Source organism: Heliangelus exortis, chromosome 2 (genome assembly GCF_036169615.1).
Source record: "Heliangelus exortis chromosome 2, bHelExo1.hap1, whole genome shotgun sequence".
NCBI lineage: Eukaryota > Metazoa > Chordata > Aves > Apodiformes > Trochilidae > Heliangelus > Heliangelus exortis.
Genome location: NC_092423.1, coordinates 19,855,628 through 19,870,502, shown reverse-complemented (window position 1 = coordinate 19,870,502; position 14,875 = coordinate 19,855,628). Strand labels below are relative to the sequence as shown.

Here is a 14,875-nt window from a genome sequence, read left to right as displayed (position 1 = left end):
ATGTCTTAATGAATTTGTGTGGTTTGGCAGGCCTTCTTTCAAGCAAGGAGAAAGAATAGGACAAATATACTACCTTTATTCAATTGCTCTCATAAAAAATAAATTATAATCTATGACGACTCATTGTTACTAAGTAAATGAGCATTAATATTGTTAAAATAAACTAAGATTCGTGGTATGACCAATGCTTCTGTGACTCTTCAAAACCCTGTAGCCATGAAGTTAATGAAGGCAGGTAGCAGAGGCTGGCACTGCCTGCTGCTCTTTCGCACTTACTGGAAAAGGAACTAAACCCTGAAATGCAGCTACCACAGATGTGTGGTCCCTGCTGTCTGCCAGCAAGGTATCCAAAAATGCATTCCTGTTTTGTCACAGTACTTGTTTTAATGTAGGCATGGCCACTGAGCACTGGGAAAGGCTTAATAAAGCATTAATATAATTGTGAATTGCACAGATGTTGCACAGTAATTTTTCTGTAGCTGAAAATGAGCATCATTTTTCAAGGGCTATCCTATGTTTATGGATATTTGGAGCTCTATACAGAGGTGATTCTCCTTCTGTATTTATATTTTTTTGTTTCTTTATCCCAGATCTTCTGTAAAGCAGCTCCAGCTTTTATAGAAGATTTCTAGGCAAACGTCTTGGTCCCTTGCTTCACCATTCCCTGTCCCTAATCCTGTTGGCCCAAGTGAACAGTACAACACCCAAAAGTAAAATACAGAGAAATTAAAATGCAGTGTTCTCTGATATGTAGCTTGCATTGGCATCAGCAGCAGATGATCAAGTTTGCAAAATAACTTCAGAACATGTGATATACTTTCAAAGTTGATGCCACTCTGTATCGATAGTACATTGAAATACTACTCTTTCACAAACTTCAAATATTGAAAAGAAGTCCAGTAATAAAATAATAGCTTAAATCATATTCAAGTTGGAGCTGAGTGCAGCCATTCTAACAGTGAGGTTTTATTGCTTTACACGGTGAAAAGAGTGAAAAAAACGTGATTGTTTTTCAAACTAAGTCTTAGAACCGAATGAATGATTACAACTGTATGACAAAATTATTGTTATAAGTAAGAAACAGCACACTGAGCTTGCTAAATCATACTCAGCTGCATCATGCATACTTTAGTTTTTCTAGACGTTGTTTGAAATGTAAATTTTAGCAATTCCTGTAGTTCAGAGCTGAAAAAACCTTGCCCTAATCAGAGCAATACTGGATTTCCTACTGACAACAATCGTTTCTTGAATTTTGCATTTTCTACCAGAGTTTATGCCCAGAAGAAAGCTTCTCTTTTATCAGTCCCAGTCATTCATGGAAGTGAAGGTGTCTGATTCTGACTGGCGAAAACAACAGAAGGGATGAGTTTTATAGCCCTCAAGATCTGAGAGCAATTATTCTCAGCTATTGACAGCAGAGTCAGTTTGCCCACTGCTGTGTTCTTACTGCAAGTCTGAGAAAGGAAAACAAAATAATGGTTAAGATTAAATTTCACTCAGCTGAAAAAATAATGCTATGCTGCGATTACTGCATTAAAAGTAAAAGAGCTTGTCCACACATAACTAAAGCCTCAGAATAATATCATCATTGCATAGTGAGCTGTCAGTTGGTCAAGCCTGCCTGTTTTATTCCTTTTTTTCTTTCTCCCATTTCTGCCTCCCATCCTAATGCTTTAATGCCAGTTGTATCTGAAGGACACAGAAATAGATCAGTGTTACTAACACTGTATTCTCCAAGTGACTGAGAAATATGTTCTGCATCTAAGAAAAAAAATCCTTATTATCATATAGTTCAATTAGTATTTCGCTTTTCTTTCCTCATCCCAATCTATGAGAGAGGTACACTACTTCTAGTCTCTTTTGCACTTGACATCTCTTAAGAGCTGGCTTTTAAATTTATAGTTAAAATATTTTGCTTAAATTGTGCTCTCTTTACCTTTCACTGATCCTCAGGAATGAAATGGTGAATTTAATGGACAACATTTTATCATTCAGTGTACTAAAATTGGGGATGCTAATGATCTCTGCATCAGGACAATTATTTTTCAGTACATCACATTTTAATGCAGATTTATAAGTACCAAAGTAATGCATTTTCACTAAATACACATAACCACATTTTAGTATTTTTAATATATTTTTTTTTTCAGTTAAAGCACTTGGCTTAAAGTGGGGAGGGTTGAAGCTTTGCATAACAAAGATTTTTCACTAGAGTTGGCTGGTTCTCTAGAGAGCAAAAGATGTGTACTTGTTCTCATATCTGTAGTTGCAGAAAAAGGTGGAAAAAAGCTAAAAAATGAAGCAACAATCAGTTTTATCTTTGATATCTGCATTCTAACGTTACTCCAGTTGGAGGACAGATCATAGAATATATTATTGAAATCAAATAATATTGAGCCCATGCCTCAAATGAGAGAAATGGCAAATTTTGCTTTAAGATGATTTAAAGTTCTAGGGGAAGAAATCCATTTTTATGAATTTACTTACATGGCTGCAGCTTACCCAGTTTACTTGCAAAATTTTTGTCACAACAAAAGTTCCATTCATTCCTAATTTTTACTTTAAAGAAGTACAGCTGGGTTTTGTTCACCATTAATGGCTGCTACATCCATGTGATTTTTGGTGCATGTAAAGGATTAATTAATTAATTAATTAAAGGAAGGGAAAATCTGAGCTGCAAATATTTTACTCTATCTTTGATTAACCTTTGGTCATCTAATATAGCCCTGGCATTTCCAGGGCTAAAACTAATGAGCCTAAAGAATGTGGGTTTACAGTTGAAGGTCATATTATATCGGTTGTCTGCCTCATCAGACTCTATGTTATGCTGCCTTGGACCATTTCTTATTCAGTTGTATTTAAAACTCAGTTCTCTCACTGATTTCAAGCCAGTGTAACTTAAGCCCACAAGTCTCTGGATGTGTGCTCTTCATGGCTCTGATGTTTCCATAGTGTTCTAGAAGATTAAACAAGCGTCCCTTAAGATTCCTCTCTACTGCACCTCAGTAAACTCGGAAATCTCTGGAGCACACTGATACTGAATCCTGCAGATTTCACAGTCTACAAAATTAAATAAATTAATGGAACAGAAATCTGTCAAGGATTATTAAACACAAAGGGAGTTTCTGAAGAGCAAATCACTGGAATCTGGGAAAAATGGGGAATTGCCACTCTTTGCCCAGGGTTCTTTACTTTTCCTAGTCATCATCCCCAGTCCATTCTGAGGAGTAGACTTAAAAGGATATTTGGATTAAGAGACTATATTTGCTCCGGTGCTTTTATTGGTATCCATTTGCTAAATTAAGTTAAATTTCATATTGTTATTTTCATATTATTTTCATAGGTAGAAGCTTGAAAGTTGCAATAAAGATATAGACTCTACTGGAGGAACAGTCTTCAGATGTTCCAGGGAAACCATTGTGGATATAACTGTTAGGTTTCTAGGTAGCAAAATATTAAGGTGTCATATTATTGTTGTAAGAGAGCTAAAATTTGTAAATGATACAGTAACTGAAAGGCAAAGTGTTTCTAAACAACTTTTATCATGGTCTTTGCTGAAAAGGTTGTTACAGCTATTTTAAAATGTCTTTATTCACCCTTTTCAATGGTTTATTTTAGAAAATTACCTTATTACTTTGGAGATGATGGAGAATGTAATTTATTTCCAGAAAAAAATGAAGTCTTTTTTCAAACCGAGTCAAGGGAAAAAAGGTTTCTTATTTCTTCATTTAATACTAGGGAAAGTATTTGAACTACCTCAAAAAATCCAAACTGCTTCAGGAAACATCCTGCGTCAAATTGAAATTTCTCTTCATTATTGCCAAGTCCAGTGTTTAACTGAATATTTTTAATAGCTATAAAGAAGAGACAGAAAGTGAGTTAATCTGGAAGTAGCATAGGTCACATATGAAGCCTCATAGTTCTCTACTCCTACTAAATGAAACCAACCTGTGTATCACCTGCAACTAGAATTACAACCTGGGACAATCATTAATTTACTTGATTCATTTTCTGCTTACCCAGCTAAGTTTCCACCAGTGATGTCACACTCTCCAGCTGGCCAGCAGACCAATATATCAGTGTCTTGTTTTCTTTCAGCCCTTCAGTTGCAAAATGGTAAACTAGACAAAAGCCTCATATATCTTTTTCTATTGAATTTATTAATCAAGTTCATCTTGACACTTGCACTGGATCTTGCTGCAGTCTTCAGCTGGAGTGAATTCATGGCCAGCTCTGCAAGAAGAGTTGTAGCAAAGAGCCTGTCAACATTTCCCTTATTCTCAATCTAAGCTCAAGGGGTGATGGTTGTACAAGTAGCTCTAGAATAGATGAAAAAGAAAAATGGAGGTGAGATACATATTTTTAATGTCTTTTAACATTGGAGGCAGAGGAAGGAAAAAATCAAAACCACTCCTAAGTAAGGGAATTCACTGATCTCTTGGGTGGTCCTGAGTTTATTTCCACATTGTCCTGGTTTGGGCCAGGATAAAGGTGATTTTCTGTCTTGTACTTTTGCTTTTAGCTAAGTCTCTTGTAAGTAGTTGCACTTGCTGAAATTTACAGCAAGTTTCTCAGACAGTGTGTGTTTCTCGGACTGATAACACTTGATGTTTATAGTTACTGCTAGAGACGGGTATGCAGAGCCAAGGACACTGCTCAGCTCTGAGGAAAACATAAAGAGGTCCCACCTGTATCCCTCCTTTGGGGAGGAACGGACAAGATAGATGCCAGAATTGACCAAACAGAGTATTCCATCCCATATACGTCATCCTCAGTATAAATTTGAGGGATCACGAGGGCCAAGCCAGATTTCCTGCTTCCAGCTTCCGGCTTCCTGCCTTTCCTGCTTCCCTTCCTTCACCCCGGCATCCTGGAAGGATCCCGTCCGTTTGCCTGCCTGTGCTCCTGATCCGTGCCAGCCCTTATCTGTGTGTTCCTGCCTCCAGTTCCCGACTGCTGCCGACTCCAGGAGTCCGGCCTGGACTTTCCCAGAGCTGCCCTGCAGCCTCGGTGGTGACGTGAGAGCTATTGGGGGAAAGGGGGGAGGAATGTGGTATCCATTTTCTTGTATATTTGTATATATTTATTAATTTTTTCCTATTTATCATTACTGTTTTATTAAAGTTGTGTAGTTTAGTTTCCAACCCATAAGTCTCTCTCCCTTATTCTCTCTCCTTTCTTATAAGGGAGGAGAGAGAGATTAATAGAGAGCGTCTGTTACTCGGTTTAATTGCCGGGCCAGTGTTAAACCGTGACACACATGCTTAGCTAAATTGTCACACAAAGCATTTAGTTTAACATGCTGATGTTAGTTATTATTTATAGTAAAGGAGGAAACAAGGGATTCAGAATTTAATGGAATCCGTCTTGAATTTTCTTGATAACATTGTATGTATCCATATCCCTCTCCACCTTCAAGTTCCTAAAGCACATTACAGTTATTTGAGCATCTCTAAACTCATAACTGAAAAGAGCTACAAGTGGTATCAACAGCAGACCTTGTACTTTCTTTCTGAATTAATTATTGCACTCATACTTTCCTCAGCCCTTGCTTGTAGAAGTTGCCTGAAAATAGATTCAGCCAGGGAAAGGTCAATATCTGTGTGGGCATGAAAACTGGGCAGGGCTCCTCTTTCCAGCCACTTACTTTCTGACTCTACTCATTATGTTCACCTGGAGTGCCCTCGGGAGGGGGTGAACTTCTATTGATCCAGTCCTGCAAAAACCAGTGGATGATCCTAATTTCAACCCATGCAAACCGAACAGCCATGACTGATTTAGTAGCACACAGCAAACTGTGCATGGCTGGCTTGGAGCAGGGAGTGAGGGTGAGTGTGTTACTGAGCACAGAGGAATTTGGGTAGGTAAGTAAAAAGCTGTTACACTGAGCCACCTAATTCCAGTTTGGATAACACCAGTCCTTAGGGATAGCTTTTCAAAGCTGGACGAATCCTGCTGACATTGATCGATTACTTCATGCGGCTCTGAAAATCTTTCCTGTTTTTGTAATGTGGGAGACTCAATTATCTGTTATTCCCAAACAGTAACAACTTCGCATGTAAGCAGATGGGTACATTGTTTCAATTTTCATCAGGCTCTTCCTTTGGCTGTGTGCAAATTTGGTAATTATAACTTGAGAGCTTTCAGCATTTATCAGGAAGCCAATGCCCTGTCCTCATGGTGATTGGGAGAGCTATGCAGGCTTCAAAGATAATAAATGGGGCCAACGCTCAAAATTCATATCAAGAGGAGGATCTGAGTTAAGAAAGTTCCATTTGTAGAATGTGCACTTGTCCTTCCAAAATGGCCATCTAAATGCTGTCAACTGCTGAAGAGAATGCTGATGGAAAAAACTTTTAATAGCTGTAGTATTTCAGACACAGAGCAGACATCAATAAGTGATGAAAATAACAGGTTGGTTGGTTGGTTGTTTTTCTTTCTTCTGTAACACAGGTCTGCATTCATGTGTAACCTGTCTGGCTTTCCACAGACCGTCAGTAATAAAACAGTATATTTATTCCTAGAATAGAAAATTGGCAATGGAGATTTTGGAGAGTCTGCCACAAGCTTCAGTGTGAATAACAAGAAGGAAAGGAAAAACAAACAAACAACACCAAACTTGCACCAGTCTCTTTTTGGCAGCACAACCTTTAACAGAAGCAGAGAGATGTCTCAGGGTTATGGGAGGTTTGCTTCATGCATTTGTATCAAGCTTTTAGTAGAATTGTGAGTTTCTATTTAAATTTTTAAATAAATGAGAGCAATACTCTCTTAGAGTATTCTTTTTGTAGCCTTGGCAACAAAAGGAGTAAGAAGGGGGAGAAACTGCAGATGGAAATCCTATAAGTCTCATGAAGGTGGAACAGTAAAATGCCATGGGGGATAAAATGCCATGATCTCTCAGAGGTGAAACAAGCAGCTTTCTCAGGTTCTTCCTGCCTTAGGCAAAGTGTGGATGCCTTTTTCTTGATGTATGACAGAAACAGTGCCTACCAATGCTAGAACAGGTGTGACCTTGTTCTAGAGTGCTACCATCAAGTTTAGCTTTATCCAGGGGTGGGCCAACAATGTGGATTCCACATGTCAGCAGCCTGGTGATTGCTCATTTGGGGTTATAAGTGACTGGCTGGCACAGTGGTTTATTGTAGCAACTTTGGTAAGGATGTTTCCAATGTCTTCCTTCCATAGTTATAAGAAAGCACCTCAAGTGTCCCTATCGGTTTAAAAAACAATCTCCCAATTCTTTCAGTCGTGTACCTGATGACTGTGTAGTTAAACAAAATAGCAACTTATTTATGAGATTTTTTTCATTCTGTTAAAAAATTAATGCCTGTGCTACAAAGCTGGGCTACAGATGTCTTAATGTAAGTAAAGAAAGGACTTAAGGTTTTCAGTTTTTCAATAAAAATGAAAATAAAAAATTTGAAGCTGTGATTTAGTCTTTAACAGTCTGTAAATATTTACTTCCTTATACTAGTACTGTCTTCATGATACATGTCAGGCATGACAGACACTTTACTCCCTCAGCTTGGAAATCAACATAATTTCTTAAATATTGTGCAGGTTTGTTTCTTACATAAAAATTCAATAAAGGCTGGTACACATTTGTACACAGCTCTAATAATGTATATGAATTCATAGAAAATACTAGGTTTGTGTGGTGTTTATGAAAGGGAGGAGTTTGTAGAGGTGGTTTTCTTATTTAGTTGTAGTTAACACTGAAATTGAAGCTAAAATTTTGGATACCTAAGTAGATGTGCAAGTTCTCACATGTAAGGTAAACTCTCCTATTGTAGATGGCAGAAATTTAAGGTGAAATTCAGTTGCCAAGCTATAGGTGTCTGGTATTATTTTAGGCACTGTTGTTATAGTGAATGGTCTGTTGCTCCTCTTGTAGTGTAGGGGTCTGCTGTAGGATCAGATCTGCAGATCTGAAGTGGCCCTGGGCTCCTCCTATTGTTAGGCAACTGCATCTCATCCACAGTCACTACAGTCAAGGTGGGTATTCAGTTTGCTGTAAAGTGGACCTGAAAGCTTGCTGAACTGATGATAAACCTTCATAGACAGAAAGGTTGGGGTTTTTTAGATATACCAACAACAACTATATCAAGGAAAATAAAAATGGCCCATTGATGGTCAGGGTCATTGAGATTCTTCCTCATTCCTCCCAATCTCCCCCTCCCCCCCCCAAAAAAAAAAAAAAAAAAAAAAAAAATTAGAATGCAAGTGAAATCTTACGTCTTTATCTTTCTCTGGTTTTCAGTGGTTAGAAGGGGATATACATTTTTCATCATTTTCAGTTGTGGAAAAACACCCTTCAAATAAAAAGTAATTTTGTAGTGCCTTGTATTTTACCATCTAGTGTCCAGTAGTTTGCTGAAAGCAAAAATGGAAATACAGATATATGAAACTTTTTCACTTTAAATCACTCTACTCTTAGAAAGCAATATAGAGCTGGAAGTGATACAGAAGAAAAAATAGCACCTACCAAAAAGAAAACTGTGTTTGTTTTTTTTTGACATTTTCAAAAATATTGGACCAACTGGATTCTGTGTTATACTGAAGTCAGTAGTGCTTTTCAGAGGCATCAGAGGAAGTATATTATTTAGCATTTTAATCTTGTCTGGGTAATTGCAAAATGCAAAGTATTCTCCCTGAAAAATCATGAATGCAGATCATGTAGAAAGCTTGTTTAGAACCTGATGTTATGCAAAGGTAGTGACTTGGAAGTGCCTGTGTAGCCAATGTGTGCCTCATCAAGCATCTCGATTAAATATGATGTCTTACAGTTGTGGCACTTACATTAGAGACTTCTCAAGGGATTGACTTGTTTTTTGGGCATGACTACAAGATCAGGTAAAGAAGCATTATTGTGACAAGTCCTTAAGAAACGCAGCTGGAGAAAACAGTTTGATAAAATATTACATAGTATTCTTTACTATATACTTATAGAGACTATCCTGACTGAAATGCTGTTATGTACATATGTAGAAAAACACATAAACAAAGCAAAATGTATATATATTTTTTTTTTTTTCTGAAGCAAAGTGACAGCTTTTCAAAGAGCAATAGGAACTGGGGCTACAGCTTAACAACTTCACTCAACCTCACTATGTTATCCTTCTAAGACATGAATAGCAATATTGAAATCTTGCATATTGTTTTTAAATTTCAGCCAGTCCTGTTTTAGGAACTAAAAATTCTAATATATATAAGACACAAATTAGAAAGTACTCTGGTAAAATAAACAACCAGTTCTGGTAGCAATGTATCTAAAATGAGTGTTCTCTAGAGAATCCATACTGATGCAATTTGCCCTTTAATGCCCAGGCTCTGTGCTGAACAGCACAGCTTTGGCAAAGACTGGTGCTGAATGAGGTGACCATAAGACACCTTTCAGAGCTTCAAGTTTACCTACCCTATAGGTAAAACAGTACCACATTGAGAAACTTATGTTCCTGCTTATATGAACTTAATATTTGTTTTACAACTGATTGCACTATGATTTCAGTTGTAAGCCCTGATGGACCCCTGAGACATAGTATTAACTGCTCAGGAGCTGCAGTACACACCAGTGAGTGTGGATACACCTTCCTGCCTTGTCCTATAGATCATTCAGATCTGTAATACTTTTCATCCCAGTTTATATTTGCCATTTTCTCTCCTCATGTGAGGCCTCCATTCTGCTTGGTCTTGATAGCTCTGATTTCTATGTGTCTCTTCCAATAGAGAAGGGACAAAGAGTGATAAACAAGGATGACTTACCCAACCAGCCTTCTGAATACCTACTGGAGGAAGAAATAGGCTACAAAGAGTTTAAAGTTGCTCTAATACCTGGATTAATAAAAATAAACGAAAGGAATAAAAAAAAGCATAATATAGAACTTACTCTGTATCTTAAGGAGCACACACGTGGCTGTAAGTATGTCACAGTATATACACTCAGAAATACATTGTTGCCTATATTCTAAATAAGCAGCAGCAAATCTTTAAAATAATAAAGTACTAACTCTTTAAAAGCTAACTTTACGGAAATGGAATTATTTATGGCATTATCTGGAGTGATGAACCCCTGTGGTCCCAACAGACACGAGGTCATAACCACTGGTGCTCTGTAGTCTTAAGCGTGGCAGTGAGTTTTCTATGTTTACAAACAGAGTTTCAATTTCATGAACACTAGCAATTTATAAATATCTAAAAATAAGAAAATAAACTCTATAGCATTTCATAATTAAGTCTTCATGGTCATTTTATTGCAATGGTTCCTATTATTTTCTTTTAGTGAAGAATATGCTACAGAGCAGTTAATAAAAGCTTATTTTGAGAATGTCATTTATCAAACTCTTGCTTCAGCAAATCAGGAACAAAACTGTATAATATTTCCCTGCTGTAATTGGTTTTTGAGTAACTGGGTGATTTGGCCTTTTTCCTCTGCTAAATAAGGCATTGCAGAGACTTTTGTTCTTTTGAAGCTTGTCTCTTGTGACAAGACAGTCCAAAGGGCTTTATAAGATGGCTGTAATGACCCCTAAATAGGGTGAGAGTTTTACACCAGTCCCCAGTAGGGATGCTTCCTTTCAAAAGAAGCTAAGTATCATGAAAAAGGCAGTGGCTCCACACTGACTTTTCACAAAGCCAGAAAGACTAAACTGCTTTTTGGATTAATAACCGGTTTATCATATCCTCCTCTGCCAGGCTGTCTGTCAGTGTGTGTGACTCTCCATTATAGGTGCTGTCAGAGGCTTAGAAATGTGCAGTTTGAAAACCTGGGCATGTAAAACGTTGTAGAGCTCTGTAATGCACTGTGTGAAATGGGGGCGAGAGCTGTGAGCTAAATGCTTTTGTTTCATCCCAGCTGATGGCATCATTTACTGCTTAAAATCTGTGAGGTTCTGGGCAAAGCAGCTTCTATATAGGCCCTGGTGAAAAACTGAGTTTGAAGACTCCCACACACACTCCACAGGCTTTCAGGCTTCTGCAGAGCACCACTCATGTAGCCTCTTCTTGGACAATATGATGGGAGACGAAGTTCTGCATTCCGGTGCATGCAGACAAAGGATTTTATTAGACTGGGTTTCTCTCATTCATTAGACATGCTAGAAGCTGTTCAAAATAGATGTTGCTTAGGAAAATATATGCTATGCCCATATATATATATACATGTTTCCTAAGGTCTTCCTACATTATTAAAAAAAAAAACAAAAAACCAACAAAAAAACAACCAAACAAAAACAAACCAGCTTTGTCATTGTGGAAACTGTGAGGCAGTCTGTAAACTTTATTACCTTGGTAGATTCATACCAAACAAATGCTTTTGCTAAGAGATTGAATAACAGAGAGTTTATCCTTGATGCAAAGCACTTATGAAATGAAATCGGTACTTCTGAGCATCAGACAACCACTCTTAACAATGGAGCTTCCTAAGTAGCAGCCACTAAATATATCCTCTGCAAGACTTTCATGTAGTAGTTCAAGTGTAGCTTATCTACTGAAATTAGACCTTTCATGTTTCGAGAGGCCAGTTCAAATTATGCATTCCTCAGGGTTCTTCAGATCCTATAAAACTGTAAAATTGCATCATAACGTTGCTATGTTACACTTACAATGATGGTATTCTGTTCTAAAATGCAGTCATATGGCAACAGAGTATAGGAAGCATAGCATATATAGCAGCATAAAAAAGTGTCTCCATCCCATTCTTTCTGGCCTTAATGTTCCCATTTGGACCCTTTATCAGGACAGATGATTTCTTATAATGCCTCATCTTTTCTGCTTATGGCTGTTAGATATTCTCCATGTATTCTTGCCACCTGCCCCCGTCTCAGTTAATGCCTGCCTAAAGAAAAGGTAAATAAATGAGGAAATTCATTTGCAACACCATACAGACATGCTTCCTCTGCCCTGGTCACAGAGTGTGTGACTGTGCATCTCTCTGGCCTCTTCATTGTGTCCATACTCATGCCAGATGGAAGACTTTTTCCATCAGATGCAATGCAGTGCTAGCTGGAGTCCTTCATGAGTTGTCATTTCTGTCCTCCCCCTTGTGCTGTTTTTTAGCTGGTGGGTACTAATAATGTTCAGAAATTTAAGAGCCATTTTCTAAAAAAATCTAAAACTATTCAGAAGTCAGTTTTGGCTGTATTTTATGAACAGGCTAGGCAGAGATACAGTAGCACAATAACAAGCATTACATTAGATTGGGTAAGGGTGGAGATAGTTTTGAGGAACCTGGTTGTGTTGGATGCATGCAGGGCCATCTTGTTGCTCACTTATTTCTTTTTTTTTCTGTAAAATGAATGTCAGAACTGGTTTTATCCATTAGGGAAATACTTTTAATTGCTGTCTCATTTGCTTCCTCTAAATTTCCCAAGAAGTATTTTATTATCTTTCCTTTCTCCCTGAAAAGTAGTTTGTTTTAAAATATATAGTTGCCTGTTTTCTTCTTCCAGTGTTCCTATTTTATTCTAAAAATGCAGTTATTAGAAATAATAACTGTATTATTAATTTCATAGGCTATTCATCTATAAATGCTCATATTGCATTCAGAGTTAAACATCACTTTCTTTTTCTCTAGTTGAAGTTACTAAGTTTTTTTTCAGTTACAATTTTATTTTTTTTTCAGTAATATTTGTTGTTTGGATCCAACTTGATCCAGTATTTAAAAGTACATTCATGCAGTTGGATTCCACAAAGGCTCTTATCTTAAATCTTGCTTATAGTCCTTTGTCTCCTACATATGTACAAAACTGTTCAATTTCTGATGAAAAAATTGTGACAGAAAGAGAATCAAAGTTCTAATAAATATTCCCCTTATACTCACAAAGGTTGCCAACAGTCATCCTCATAGCTGGTGCAAAAAATCTCTGGAAAAGTCCTTTACCCAAAAGCTGCACTTTCTCTATACAAGAGGTGTGCTTCCTACCTGCAGTATTTGGACAGAATTGTACATTTAGAGAAGCAATGGGAAATAATGCTTATATCCCCAGAATATCTGGGAAATAAAATAAGAAAAATTTTCTTGAAGCAATAGGTATGTTCTCTGCTTTCTCTGCATACTCTTTCATTTGGTAATATGCTTCTGTGCCATTAGAAGATACTGCAAAGTGTGTTTCTCTTCATCCTTGTATTTATATGTAAAGCTGCTTGTTAACAAAATTTTGTATGTGTTACATAACTATTAAAACTATTTTCTTAATTCAGTAGTTTACATGCAAATTCACTATGATTTCTGAAGCATTTTTCCATCTTCTTATGCATACATGGAGGGAATGGAATGTCATAAGAAGCAGGTACAATCAACCAAAGCCCATAAGCAGGTCTGTCAGACTGAAAATTCATTGGGATCTATTGATACAAATAAAATGTTTCTCTACAGCTGGGAAACTTACAGAAAACTAAATTTCATTTCCATGGTAATGCATGTTAAAAACTATAAATGCTGTAACTTGGAGGATAAGCATGGATCCTTACCTTATTAAGAACTCCTGAGCTGTTCAGCCCAGGAGTTGTTAGCTGTGTGATCATTTTTTTAGTCATATTGTAAATTTACAGAGAGGATTAAAAAAAATTAGGATGTGAGAAAGGAATTTGGTAAAGTGAAAAGAAAAAAAAAATTGAAAAGAATTTGTTAAAGTGGCTGGCTTTTGTAATTTTCCTGACAGTATAGTTTTAATTATGTTTACTTGTGTGACTAACCTACAGCTGCTGAAGTTGTTAGAGGTTGCTTCAAAAATGTCACTGAGATTTACTGAGCAAGTACATCTTGGCATATTAGGTACAGCAGAAGACATTAAAAACGTCCTGGAGAAAATAACATGATTATATCTGCAACTATTTATGTAGGATGCATCAGTAGTGGTGCATTAACTTGGAACATGAACAGTTTCACCCTTGCCAATCTTCTTCTCAGGCCTGGGTTGTGTATTTTCTGGGGAGGAGATGTCAGGTCTGCAGGGCAGCACGGCATGATGTGGGGCATCCACACTGCTTGATGGGTATGGGAGGAACTGCAGGATGGGAATCTATCCATCACCACAAATAATTCTAAATTCTAAGTCTGCCTCTTCCATTTTCCATGGTACTTTATTTTCTAAGCTTATTCTAATTTTAAAACACAATAATTGAGGTTTTGTTTATTTTGCTTCGGCAAAATTCATAGGAGAGGGAAAGGAGGAAAGAATTGAGAAATACCAGCATGTACTTCTTCTACAGGATTACTTGGCCATATTCAGCAGAAAACTGAACATACTGGTTATTTAAATATTTAAAGGTTACAGCAACGTGGAAGGAGTTAAGGAAGGCTGGGAATCTGGGATGTGTTTCATGTCTCACTTCGGACCAAGCCTTTTTTTTTTTTTTTCCTTTCACATCATAGATACTGGCTGTTCCAAAAACCTTGGAATTTCCTAAACTTACATTTTTAATCATTTGCTTAATTCTGCATTATAAGATTTAAAATGCTTTTTTCACTGTGTTAAATATACATGCTTTGGAGTGTAAACTCATTGCAGTGAGTTTGAGTAACACACAGAATATTTTGAGTGCTCAAGTCTCAGCTTTGTGGTTGAACTAAGCAGACATTGCCAAGACAATTGCCATTGTCTTCTGAACTATCTGTTTGATTGTAGAATAGCAATCTTCAAGCTGTAGGATTTGATGGACCACTAGCACAATCCCTCGCTGTGATGTGAGCATGATGGCAGCTACTGTGACTTTAAAGACTGCAAGAATTAGGAAGACTTCTTCCACAAATAAATATGTATTTGGCTCTTAGTGGCAAATGTGCAGTTAAACAATCTCTTCAAGATGTAAAATGAAATAATATTGTAAGCCTATAAGAATTACAAATTTTTAATTATTATTATAAAATATATTA

The 14,875-nt window shown here is 37.0% G+C and overlaps 1 protein-coding gene across 1 annotated transcript in view; it reads left to right on the top strand.

Moving 5' to 3' along the window:
• Positions 1-14,875, top strand: part of PLXDC2 (plexin domain containing 2) — a 241,864-nt gene that overhangs the window by 112,939 nt on the left and 114,050 nt on the right. The window lies entirely within an intron of this gene.